General features: G+C 44.2%; 1 non-coding gene across 1 annotated transcript; it reads left to right on the top strand.

Moving 5' to 3' along the window:
* Window positions 1-9764: 9764 nt before the first annotated feature.
* Window positions 9765-9870, top strand: LOC125492956 (small nucleolar RNA R71). The gene has a single exon (XR_007269345.2). It is a non-coding gene; the product is annotated as a small nucleolar RNA R71 (small nucleolar RNA).
* Window positions 9871-13896: the final 4026 nt, after the last annotated feature.

Raw genomic sequence — 13896 nt, 5'->3', positions numbered from 1 at the left:
TGGTCGATGGTGCGGGCGCACCAGTAGCGTGTGCGGGCGCACCATCGTGTGCGGGCATACAAGCGCACCTCAGGCTACTCTCAGCCTCTAGCTCGTTCCCTTGTGCCATGTCTCGCATTTCTCGGCCCGAAAAGGGTCATACCTGCAATAGAAACACGAGCAAACATGGTGAAAGCATATGTGCTAGAAATTCGATCAAAATAGATCGAAAATCTAGCAAAATGTCACTATGATCAAGTATGATCAAGTGAATGAAATAGAAGGGAAAAGTGAGGAGAAAGAAGGAAGAAAAGGAGGAAAAGGGAACAAAACAAGCCCATAAAGTGCGTTAGAACGCACTTATCAAACTCCCCCAAGCTTAGCGTTTTGCTTGTCCTCAAGTAAACCAAGAATGAGATGAAGGAAAAAAGAAGAAAAAGAGAATAAAAAGAAAAGGGAAACATGCAACAAACTAACCTATATGCTCTAAATGCAAGGTTACAAACATGACATGCAAGCTAAATGAGTTCATAGCAAGATTTAGGAGACCAACCAAACACAAGAGGGAAGATGATTAGGAAGCACAAGAGTGACTCTAAGGTCTCAATCCACCGATCAACCGAGTCTTTTTGAAAGAAAGCTTTCCAAGAATGATTTCTCACTCTTTCCACTTCCAAGACCCAAGTTTGACTCCTCCCTAGGGATGCTCAACCATAATTGCTCGCCTCTACCATGTTTTGATGACCCTCATCATGACTTGCACAAAATCTCACGCTCGCACTACTAAATAGATCAAGTCCAATCTAGAAGTCAAAAGGGACTTTGTTAAGGTTGTAACGGGGCTAGGTTAGGGGTGTGGATTATATTCTAGGAATGTGGTGCAAAAAGGGTAAGTGGAGTACAAACTAGGGGTAAATACTCCCCAAGCTAGTCCTAACACATTCTCAATTAAAGAATCTCACACATAGCCTTGAATTTCACTTGTTTCTTTTTCACTTTGTGAACTTTTTCATTTTTCTCATCAATTTGATCTTTCTTTCTTTTCATTTTCAATAATAAACCAAATCAAACAATAAGAACTTTCTTTCTTTTATTTCTTTTGTCTTTCTTTTTCACAAATTTTTTCAACTTTTGCTATCATACAAGCACATTAACTCCTTTCAACCAAGACTTAATATCAAAACAACTTAACTCAACAAAAACTACACATGTACTCCACTTTGGGGAAAGTTTGGCCATGACTCATTATGTGGGTTAAGCAAAAATAGGATAGAAAGGCTCAGATGGGTTGAGAAGCGAATATTATGCAGGTATTCAAGCTTTTGGTTTGTAGCTCCTATTACTAGCAAAGAAACGCCCTAAATCATTCTCCTAGAGGCTCGTTCTTATGTAATCTTGGGGAGCTAAAATGCAAGTCACAAGTTAGGCGATCAATGGTGAGGGTTGTGAGTGAGTCTTACGAGGTTCTTGGCCCTCCTTCGGGATTTGTCGACAAGGGGCAAGGCAATCCATTCATCCAACTCGCCTAATTTCAAAGAGACTCTACCAAAAGTTATCGCTTTCAAGAGACGCTAAAGTCACAACAGGGCTTCCAAAATCATCAAGTCTAATATAAGGAAGGTCTTCCAATCAAGTCATGAACTCTTTAGCCACAAATCATGCATGCAATCAAGCTATCCTAGATGCAGAAAAAAGAATAAAAGAGGAAAATTGTTTCTTTTTTTTTTTATATATGCAAAGCAAAACAAAACTACCAAAAAAAAACTACCAAAGCAAAGTTGTACAGGTGAAGAGAAGTCAGCAGGGGTGGGGAAGTCAAACCACAGACAGGAACAATCACCAACTGATACCGAAAACCAATGAGACCCCTAATTCTAACCATCATGACCCCAAAACTCCCAAAGATATAGACATACAGCAAGTCCCCCAAGCTTAAGCAAAACTCCGCGCTCGGAGTTGCAAAAGGAGGGAGAGGGAGGGGGTTATGAAAAGCTCCTAATAGTTCCCACCATTACCCCCATCGGAGGGGGGTAAGGAGGGAAATACCCACCAGAGTACCCATCAGGATAGTAGGATGGGTAGTGGGGTAAGGACGGAAGAGGCTCCTCAAACGGCCCTTCTCGAGGGTCGAAAGAAGGAGGATAGTGGGGATGGTTAGGGAAGGGAGGCTCATGTCCGGAGTGGACATTGGCGAGGTGAGTGCGCCAAGCCACCCTAGACACATGGTCGAGGTCGGTGCGGATACCGGCAAGAGTAGCAGTAACCGCACGGTGATTGGCCTCCTGAGAGGCCTGCATCTGGGCTATGGCCGCCATGACGGAGCTCATGTCGAAGGATTGAGAGGAGGAAGCTTCGGCCACCTCACTCTCATGAATGCGGTGGTCGGGCCTCAGACCTCTCGGAACGCGTGGAATGCGCTCCGTAGGGATGGGCTCAGGGATAGCCCGTGGGATGTCATGGGAAGGGGGAACCCGCCAACGGTTTTCGCCGTTAGCGGGGAGGTCCCAGATGAAGTTGGGCCCTATAAAAAAGTAAGGTCGCCCCCCCCCCCCCCCCCACAAGCCAAATGCAGTTTTCCTTCTGCTAACCGCGCAGAAATTTCATCTGCTGCAAACTGGCACCATCCAATCTGTTGGACTGACCAACAGTAGGCACGCTTGCTTCTAAGCGAGCCAGGTCATCGTCCAACTCGAGGTAGGACGCTAGCTGGGTGACCATTCCACCACAAAGGATCTTCCCAGTCATCGTAATGCCCCCCCCGAATCTCCTGCAGTCGGTGAAGGAGAAGCGCAGCAAAGTTAATTCGGGCTCTATGGTGGGCCCCGTCAGTGGCCAACCAAAGAACCTGCAACTCATCCTTCCTCAACTGTCCTACTTCCTGTTTAGGAAAGATGGTGTAAACCAACATCCTATGGAAGTAACGGAGAGCAAGATGGATGATCTCCGAGGCTTTGGACGAATTCGTTCAAAACGGAGTCGTGCCGTTGGTGATTTTGGCCCACCATTCTTGCTCATTGTATCCCTGCCAGATGGTGCCCAAAGGGGCATCACATGGAGCTCGAGAATCCATCTCGAATGCCTCACAGAATTCGTCGAAGAAGAGTGCTCTAGCTTGATTAAACATACGAAATTGAATAGCTAGAGCACCCGTGCCCGGCTACTTACTTATTTTCAACGTACTCAAGAATTCGAGAGTGAGTTGATCATAAGTAGGTGCATGGACGTCAAGAAAGTCCGATAACCCGAAATTACCTGCCATCTCCCTTATCATCGATTCGATGTTAAGGTAGTTGCAGGTAGTGTAGTCATAGAACTTTGTGGGACGAAACGTGCGCTCAGAAAGTTGTTCAAAAATTTGTTTATGAGCGGCATTGGGAAGTTTCACAGCATAGAGGGGAGGGGGATTAGAGCTAGATGAGGGTCCTTGTGAGGAGGACCCGGTCTTTGCTCTCTTAGACCTAGAGGAGCCGTCACCACTACTTCTTCCCATGGTGGTAAAGAGGTTTTGTGTTGCAAAAAAAAGGGAAGGAGAAGTGATGATCTGCTGCAATGACACACCACAAGACGGACTCTCGACACAAAGAACACACAAAAAGAAAAATCAAACCACACAAAGAAACACACAAAAGAAAGGAAAATCAAGAAGGAAAAACTAGTCCTAAGATCTACCAGCTAGCCAATCCACAATTAGTAGCAACCACAAGTTGCTAACAAGCAAGAGTATCACCACTTACAAGAGACTTTCAAGACAAATTCACCAAATCAACCACAATTGGTGCACAAGAATCAACAACACTAGAAATTCATGCAATGTAGTTACACAAAAAGTCAGAATATTATGAATTTATCACAAACCACATAAAATTGCACTTATTCACCACATCATCCAACACAAATATGAGCAAAGTTCATGAATAATCAAGAAAAATTAAGGAAAACAAGCATGCAATCTAAAAGAAAACACACTAGAGCTCCCAAATTACTAGATTATTGATGAAAAAACAAATATTAGAAGAGAGTTACCAACATGGAGATGAAAATCCCCAATTTTGAAACCTAGAAATCAAATCCTTGCAAAACCCCCAATTTTTGTGCCCTTAAATGGTGTAGAGAGGAAGATGATGAAGATTCCGGTGAGATTTGCCGTCGAAAGTCACCAGAAAAGGGTCGTGGTGGCCGGATCTAGAGAGGAGGAAGAGAGAGAAAGTGAGTGAGTGTGAGAGAGAGTTTCGAAATTATGAAGAATAGAGTGAGGAGGGCCGAAAAAAAAAACAATGTGAATCCTGTTTTTTTCGCCCAGCCGGGTTGGTGCGGGCACACCTCTACCTGGTGCGGGCGCACCAGTCGGAAAAAGGTTTCTCAAAAACGTTTGGTACGGGCGCACCTGTTAGAGGTGCGGGCGCACCAAACCTTATGTTTTTTGTCTCAAAAACTCGGAGGATTTGGTGCGGGCGCACCTGGTATATGTGCGGGCGCACCAGTCGGGGAAAAATTCTCAAAAACGTTTGGTGCGGGCGCACCTGTTAGAGGTGCGGGCGCACCGAAGGTTTTTTTTCGAAAATGTTCTTCCTAGGTGCGGGCGCACCTTGGGGAGGTGCGGGAGCACCAAACCTTCTGTTTTTTTTCTTAAAACGTTTTAGAGAAAGGTGCGAGCGCACCTACAAGATGTGCGGGCGCACCAAATTAAATTTTCAAAAAAATTTAAAACGGTGCGGGCGCACTTCTACGAGGTGGGGGAGCACCTAACCTTCTGTTTTCGCTTCAAATTGGTGTTAAACATCTGTTTTCTCACTCTTTCTTGTTTCGAATCACTAATTTCACTTAACGTTTCACAATTACTCAGATATCCCAATGTAGCTCTCATGGCTAACTGATAAATCAAAATTCTAACTAACAAACAAAAGAAAAATAAACGAAAATAAAAGAAAGGGAAAAAGAGAAACGGGTTGCCTCCTGTGTAGCGCTTGTTTTAAGTCATTAGCTTGAATAAAAAGGATACGTCCATCATAAGAGTTGCTCAGGTGAGCGAAGAATCAAGCAACCAATGGAACCAGCGGCATGAGAATCATGGTAGAGCTTCAATCTTTGACCGTTAACCCAAAATGGCCCGTTCTCACCCATAACTTCATAAGCTCCATATGGAGTAGTCTTCAACACAGAGAAGGGACCGGACCACTTGGACTTTAACTTTCCGGGGAAAAGCTTTAGTCTTGAGTTGAACAATAAGACCTTGTCCCCAACCCGGAAGTCTCGTTGTTGAATTCGGTGGTCGTGCCATTTCTTCGTTTGCTCTTTGTACAGTCTAGAACTCTCATAAGCGTCAAAACGAAGTTCCTCCAGCTCTACTAGCCTTTCTTTTCGAGCTTCTCCCGCCAAGTGAAGATCCATGTTGAGCTCCTTAATTGCCCACCAAGCCTTGTGCTCTAGTTCAACCGGCAAATGACATGCTTTGCCATACACAAGGCGATAGGGAGTGGTGCCTATAGGCGTCTTGAAAGCCGTTCGAAGAGCCCAAAGAGCATCATCAAGCTTCAAAGACCAATCCTTTCGTGTCCTATTCACCACTCTCTCAAGGACATTCTTAACTTCTCGGTTCTAAACTTCAACTTGGCCTTGGGTTTGGGGGTAATAAGGAAGACCTACTTTGTGATTCACCCCGTATTTCTTCAATAGTGCTTCTAATTGCTTTTTGGCGAAGTGTGAACCGCCATCACTGATCAACACACGGGGCACCTCAAATCGAGGGAAGATGATCTTCTTCAAGAGCTTAGTCACTACCTTATGGTCATTGGTAGGAGAGGCGATGGCTTCAACCCATTTTGTCACGTAGTCGACCGCAACAAGAATGAACACATTCCCACAGGAAGGAACGAATGGACCCATAAAGTCGACACCCCAGACATCAAACGGCTCAACCTCAAGAATGTTCTGTTGAGGCATCTCATGTCGCTTTGTGATGCCACCACTCATTTGACACCTATCACAAGCCAAAGAAAATTCCCGAGCATCCTTTTGCAATGTTGGCCAGAACATACCACATTGGAGCACCTTAGCAACAGTTTTGCTTGCTCCACCGTGCCCTCCACATGCCAAAGTATGACAATGAGTCAAAACAGAGGTCATCTCATGATTAGGCACACACCGCCTAAACACTCCATCAGCACACTTCTTAAAAAGGAGCGGGTCATCCCAATAGAACCTTGAAACCTCTTTGAAAAACCGCTTCCGTTGTTGGGAACTAAGACCATGAGGCTCAATCCCACAAGCCAAATAATTCGCATAATCCGCGAACCAGGGAACCTCATTATTCAGAATGGCGAACAATGCTTCTTCTCTCAAATCTTCCTCGATAGGAATCTCCTCCAGATTATCAAGAGGGAGGCGAGAAAGATGGTCAGCTACCACATTCTCCGTCCCCTTCTTCTCTTTCATCTCAAAGTCAAACTCCTGAAGAAGCAACACCCACCTAATGAGCCTAGGCTTGGCATCCTTCTTACTCATCAAATACCGGACCGCAGAATGATCCGTATACACCACCGCCTTATTACATGTCAAGTAGGAACGGAACTTGTCAAAAGCAAAGACCACGGCCAACATTTCCTTCTCCTAGTTGCATAGTTCCGTTGAGCATCATCAGAGTCCTACTTGCATAGGCTATCACATGAAGCCTCCCTTCCTTGCGTTGCCCAAGAACAACTCCCCTGAAAAGTCACTAGCATCGCACATTAGTTCAAAAGGCAAGCTCCAATCCGGAGCTTGCACAATGGGGGCAGAAGTAAGGGCCTTTTTAAGAGTTTCAAAAGCCTTAGTGCAAGACTCATCAAACTCAAAATCAACATCTTTTTGAAGTAGATTCGTCAATGGTTTGGCTATTTGAGAGAAGTCCTTGATGAAATGCCGGTAAAAACCAGCATGTCCAAGGAAAGCACGAAAACCTTTGCCGGATCTACCTCAATACCCTTTTTCGACACTTTGTGCCCAAGGACAATGCCTTCCTCGACCATAAAGTGACACTTCTCCAAGTTCAGGACGAGGTTCGTCTCTTGACACCTTTTTAACACACATTCAAGATTAACCAGACATGTGTCAAAAGACGAACCACACACACTAAAGTCGTCCATGAACACTTCAATGGAATCTTCTAGCATGTCAGAGAAGATTGCTGTCATACACCTTTGAAAAGTGGATGGGGCATTACACAAACCAAAGGGCATCCTTCGATATGCAAATGTCCCATACGGACAAGTAAAGGTGGTTTTCTCTTGGTCATCCGGATGAATGGGGATTTGAAAGAATCCGGAATAACCATCGAGAAAACAGAATTATGAATGACGAGCAAGCCTCTCCAACATTTGGTCAATGAAGGGAAGGGGGAAATGATCTTTCGGGTGGATTTGTTCAGTTTTCTGTAATCAATACAGACTCTCCACCTGTGACAGTCCTAGTTGAGATTGTTTCTCCTTTCTCATTCTCAACTATAGTCATGCCTCCCTTTTTTGGAACCACGTGAATCGGGCTCACCCACTTGCTATCTGAGATAGCATAGATGATTCCCGCGTCACGCAGTTTCAAGATCTCCTTTTTCACAACCTCTTTGAGGTTGGGATTGAGCCTTCTCTGATGCTCGATGGAGGAGGCATTACTATCGATGAGATGGATACGATGCATAGCAAGAGAAGGGCTTATCCCCTTAAGGTCATCAATCGAATACCCAATGACATCTTTATATTTTTGCAAAATTCCAATCAGTTTTGATATAGAAATGTCATCAAGACTCGAATTGACAATAACAGGATAAGTACATGCATCATCAAGAAAAACATATCTAAGAGAGGAGGAAGGGGTTTGAACTCTACCTTGGGAGGAGGCTTAGAACACCCTCTTTATCCGTGGATGATGTAGCTAGAACCTCAAACGCCTCATCTTGCGTTTCCTCTTCCATGTCCAAGCTAAGGGTGTCGGTAAGTGTACATACAACTCGTCCCCAGAATTATCCACACTCATGGCGTCCTCTACCTCATCTTCTACTAGGCTTACCCGGCAAATTTTCTCCATCATAGGTTCTTCAATGTCTTAGAGAACTCAAACACCACACTCATTAGCTACCTCAACCGTGATTGTGTCGTTTTTGCAGTTTATCACGGCACCCAAAGTCTTTAGAGCTTCTCTTCCCAGAATAAGAGTCTCAGGATCTTCCTCCATATCCATCACCACAAAGTCGCATGGTACAAACACATGCCCAACTTGAATCGGTATATCCTCCAACTCACCACAGGGACTCTCACAGTGCGGTCCGCCAATTGAATCGTTTTGCGCGTAGGATGAAGAGGAAATTTCAGGTGCTTTGCAATAGAAAGGGGCATCAAATTGACACTCGCTCCTAGATCGGCCAGTGCACCCTTAGGTTTAAATCACCTATCTTCACCGGCAAGGTGAAACTCCCGGGATCTCTTTGCTTCTTGGGCATAGTTCGTTGCACAAGAGCACTCACTTGGTAAGGAGGAGATAAGCTCATCTTCAAGTTTTCGCTTATGGAGAGATTCTTTCAAGAATTAGCATAAGCGGCATTTGAGACATAGCCTCAAGGAATGGGATGTTGATTTGCAGGCTCTTCATCACATTAAGAAATTTAGTGAACTTGTCACTCAACTTTCTCTCTACCAACCTGTGAGGATAGGGAACCGGAGGCACATAAGATTTGGTTGGTGGAGGTGATGGCAATGGGTTTTTGTCACCAACTTGAACATGTGACTCATCTTTCTCCAATTCTCTTTTCAGTTTCCTCAGCTCCATCCTCCTTCTCAACAACCTCAGCTTCTTCATCCTTCTCTAACTCCCCATTCGGCATCTTAGGACCCGCATAGCTTGTTCCCGACCTCAAATGAATGGCTTTGGCTTGATGGAGGTTGGGGTTAGGGATGGGTTGGCCCGGAAGTTGATTTGTGGGGGTTAGGGATTTTTCTCAGCTACTTGGGCATTTGGGTTTCAAGCATTTTGTTGTGGGTTGTAGCTCTTGAAACCTTTGCTCATGGTTTTGGAGAATTTGGTTCATGGATTGGAGTTGTTGGAGAATTTGGAGAGAGGTTGGATCAGGAGATGGTGTAGGTTCGGGATTTTGTTTGGGGAATGGAAGATTGGAGGGAGGTTTTGGGTTGTTGGTCCTTTGATGTGGAGCTTGGTAAGTGTTGGACCCTTGTGAGGAGGAACCACCTTGGTTATAGTTTTGGTTTTGGTTATACCCTTGCGCAAACCCTTGGTTGTGAGCTTGGTTTACCCTTGTTGAGGTTGATTCCATCCTTGTTGAGGTTGGTTGAATCCTTGGGTGTAGTTTTGTTGAGGTTGTCTCCAACCTCCTTGTTGATTGTTCCTATACCCTTGGTTTCCTTGATACCTCTCCTCTTGAATTTATTGCCGCCACATGCTCCGAATGGGTACCTCCACAATAAGAAGTATCATGGTTAGTACCACCACAAATATCACAAGAAAAAGAGTTTACCTGTGAAGGAGTAGACGATGCAAGATTGATCTTGGAGAGCTTCTTGTCGAGTTGGTCCATCTTGGCTTGAATTTGATCCATGGGGTCTAATTCAAACTTTCCGCTCTTCTTAGGTTGGGCACCTCTTCGTCTTCCACCCCATGAATAGTTTTTGATCACTTCCTCAATTGTGGACTCAAGTTGTTCTTGCGGGATCTTAGATAGTTGACCTCCCGCTCCAGCATCAAGGTTGGCCCGTGAAATCGGATCAAGACCATCATAGAAAAATCGCATGAGTAGATTCTTGTTGAACTCATGGTGTGGGCATGAACGGATCATCTCCTTGAACCGTTCCAAGCTTCGGCAAGTGTCTCATCGTTCTCTTGCTCAAATGAGGAGATCTTCCTCCTTATGTCCGCAGTCTTCCACTCCGGGAAGTATTTCTTCAAGAAGGCCATTGTGACTTCTTCCCATGTAGTGAGGGAATTAGCAGGCAAGCTCTTGAGCCATGACTTTGCTTTCCGGTAAAGAGGACCGGAACAAGTGCATCTTGATGTAGTCAGGAGAGACATCATTAGTTGTTATCATGGCACAGATCTCAAGAAACCTGTCGAGATGGTCTAGAGGATCTTCATCTGACCCCCCACAAAACTGCTCTGCTTTCACCATCCGAGTATACTGAGGGTGAATGCTGAAATTTGTAGTGGTGGTGGGGAGTCAATTCCACCTTGAAGAACATAGGAACCCGGATTTCCGAAATCCCTAAACAGTTGTGGATTTGCTTCACCCATTTCTGATTCAACTTCACTTGATGTACTTGAGATTGGTGAAGAAGGCTCGGAACCCAAAGTCAAATTTTCCAAATTCTTCCGAAGCTTTCGCAATGTACGGTCGATTTCAGGATCTAGAGGCAATGTGGGTGAACCGTGAGTTCTTCTTTCATGTAACACAACAAAGCTAAGCAGAGGATTAGCAAATAACAACCACAGTCAAAAAGAAAATAAAAGAAAAATCAACTAAGCAAACTAAACTAAAATATACTTCAATCAATAGCACAGATTCCCCGGCAACGGCGCCATTTTGATAAGAGGCTTTAGTGTGTCGTTAAGGCACTAAGAACCTTTCCAAACAATATTTATAGTCCTAACAAGCAATTACTAAGGAATAGTAAGGGCAAGTCAAGGGTCGATCCACAGGGAAAAAGGGATTGGTTAAAGTCTATCAAGTCTAGACTACCTAATTGAAGGTATTTGGGGGTTTGAAAGATTTTGGTATCATTAAATCTAACTAATAGCACAACAAGCAAATAACACGAGTTTAAATATCAATAAAAGACACTAGAGTTAAGGTTACTAGTATGAATAAGAACGGATGATGATTGTTAATGCGATTTGAAGCAACAAAGACGATTATGCAAGGTTTAGTTCTCCTCTAAAATACTCGAGTCCTCTCTCGAATGGTCCTCAAGAGTAATCACTTAATCAATCAACTAAATCCTCTCTCGAATGGTCTTTAGTTAATTGATTAAGAGATTCAATAAGTTTGGAAAACCCCTAATGAAGGATCCCCTTAATTTCCATCCAATATCTTGGTATAGAAATTAAGTTGATTCTTGGGGATGATAAAAAGTTCAAAATCCGATTTAAGGACATTTGAAATCAAAATACCAAAGTATAAATGTGATCAATATCTATCCTAAGGTCTCAAAACACCAAGATCAATGCATAACCTTCTCCATACATCACAATCACATCAACATCATATTTAAAACCCTAATTCATACTTTCACCCTAACCCTAGATTATGAAACTACTCACTAATCATGGAGTTAAAGCAATTAAACAGAATCTATGACTAATCTAAGGCTAAACATGATTAAGTAATGATTAAACTAATGAAATCGCAATCATAAACTAAGAGAATGAAGTCTTAAATAAATAAGAACATAAACAAACACCAAGAGAATGAATAAAAACTGAAACTTTGAATTAATTGAATGAAAAGTACCTTGAATGTCAATGGAATCACAAACTATGATCACTAATCTCGATTACCAATGAAAACTAAAGTGTTTTCTCTCTAATACAAAACCCTAGAATGTTGTGTGAAAACTAGAATAAAGCGTAAGTCTAAAACTCCCAGCGCAAAAGGGGTTTAATGATGTAAATTTTTTGGTCCGGAACGCATGGTGCGGGCGCACCATAAAGAGGTGCAGGCGCACCATGCTAAGGTGCGGGCGCACCAGACCTCAGGTGCGGGAGCACCAAATCTTCTGTCTTTTTGTAGAAGTGCTCCATAGATGGTGCGGGCGCACAATGAACAGGTGCGGGCGCACCAGATATAGGTGCGGGCGCACCTATGTCTTCTGCCTCAGTCTGAATTCCTCCGTCAAAATGTGCGGGCGCACATGTAGTTGGTGCGGGCGCACCAGACGCAGGTGCGGGCGCACCTTGTGCTTGGTGTGGGCGCACCAATGTCGTCTGTTTTGTGCTCCAAAACTGGTCGATGGTGCGGGCGCACCAGTAGCGTGTGCGGGCGCACCAGCGTGTGCAGGGCATACCAAGCGCACCTCAGGCTAACTCTCAGCCTCTAGCTCGTTCCCTTGTGCCATGTCTTGCATTTCTCGGCCCCGAAAAGGGTCATACCTGCAATAGAAACACGAGCAAACATGGTGAAAGCATATGTGCTAGAAATTCGATCAAAATAGATCGAAAATCTAGCAAAATGTCACTATGATCAAGTATGATCAAGTGAATGAGATAAAAGGAAAAAGTGAGGAGAAAGAGGGAAGAAAAGGGGAAAAAGGGAACCAAAACAAGCCAAAAGGAAGCCATAAAGTGCGTTAAGAACGCGCTTATCAATGTCTGGAAGTGGGAACGGATCTTTTGGACACGCCTTATTCAAATCCGTCAAGTTAATACAAACTCTCCACTTACCGTTCTTTTTGCTTACGGCAAAGATGTTTGCTAGCCAGTGAAAATACTTCACCTCTCGAATTTTTCCTGTTCAATAAGCTTCTGTACTTCGTCGTTAATGATTTCATTGTGTTCTAGAGCGAACTTACGTTAATTCTGCTTGACTGGCTTGTGATAGGGATCGATATTCATCTTATGTGTAATGACGACTAATACCTATCAATATCCATGGACTAAGCAAAACAATCTTGGTTAGTCTTTAAAAAAATTGTTACATAGAGTTTTCAGTTCCTGTTTGCAAGAAAGCTCCAATTCTAATGACTCTGTCAGGGAAAGCTGGATCGAGTACCACTTCATCAATTTCTTGGTCATCTTGCTCGTTAGGCGTCAATCCTCCCTGTAATTGCTAGATGGTAGCTTTGGATAGCTTGAGCGAAGAACTATAGCATTCTCATGCTGCCTTTTGTTCTCCTTTGATGTAATACCCCCCTCATGATTGCTTTAAAGGGATTTAGCAAGCTACTCATTCCAACAAGATGCATCTTTCTTTTAGGGAGCTTATTTCCTTAGTTACTCCATAGTTAAGCGTGCTTGGCTGAGAGTAGTCTAGGGAAGGGTGACCTCATGGGAAGTTTCTCAGGGTGCGCATGAGTGAGGACAAAATGCGCCGGAAGAATTTATGTTGGTTATTGAGGATAGTTATTGCCCTAGATGCGCATTGGTGACAATATACTTGACTCCGTATGGGTCAAGGTGTTACAAATGGTAGCAGAGCAACCCTGCGACCGCGTGTTGGGGCGACCCTAAGGCCGTCAGGCCGAATATTAGGAGTCCTCAGGCGCCTAGTGGGGGAGGATTTTGGGGCTGCATTGTCATAAGGAGCGACCTAGAGGTCGTTAGACCAAATATCTGGAGTTTTCGGCAATCAGTTTCCAGGTTGGGCGACCCACAGGCCGTTGTGGCCGAATATGTGGAGTCCTCAGGCGCAACGAGGGTGTTGTTGTTCTCAAGTGGGGGTGTATGTAATACTCCTCATGATTGCTTTAAAGGGATTTAGCAGTGCTTGGCTGGGAGTAGTCTAGGGATGGGTGACCTCCTGGGAAGTTTCTCAGGGTGCGCATGAGTGAGGACAAAATGTGCCGGAAGAATTTATGTTGGTTATTGAGGATAGTTGTTGCCCTGCATGCGCATTGGTGACAATATACTCGACTTCGTATGGGTCAGGGTGTTACATTTGATCTCTTGGACACCCCATTTGGTTGGGACTTTGATCGTTTAGAGATAGGTAGACGGGACAACCTTCATCTTGTGAATCCATGGAGTGCCTTCATCGTTGTAGGCTGTAGGATAATCCGGGACGTTGAACTTGGTCTAGAAGTTGAGACCTTTTGCATAAGTGGGCAAGATAATCTCTCCAAGAGTTTGTTGTGTCACCGCTAAGACCGACCAATTCTGTCGATTTCTTTGTCACGTCTCGTGCATCCAGGTGGGCAAGATGCCTTCTAGGGAATTCTTGAGCAAAATGTT

The sequence above is a fragment of the Beta vulgaris genome, chromosome 8, assembly GCF_026745355.1.
Source record: "Beta vulgaris subsp. vulgaris cultivar EL10 chromosome 8, EL10.2, whole genome shotgun sequence".
NCBI classification, from domain to species: domain Eukaryota; kingdom Viridiplantae; phylum Streptophyta; class Magnoliopsida; order Caryophyllales; family Amaranthaceae; genus Beta; species Beta vulgaris.
Note: the sequence above shows the minus strand (reverse complement) of the source record. Positions and strands in the feature narration are given on the sequence as shown.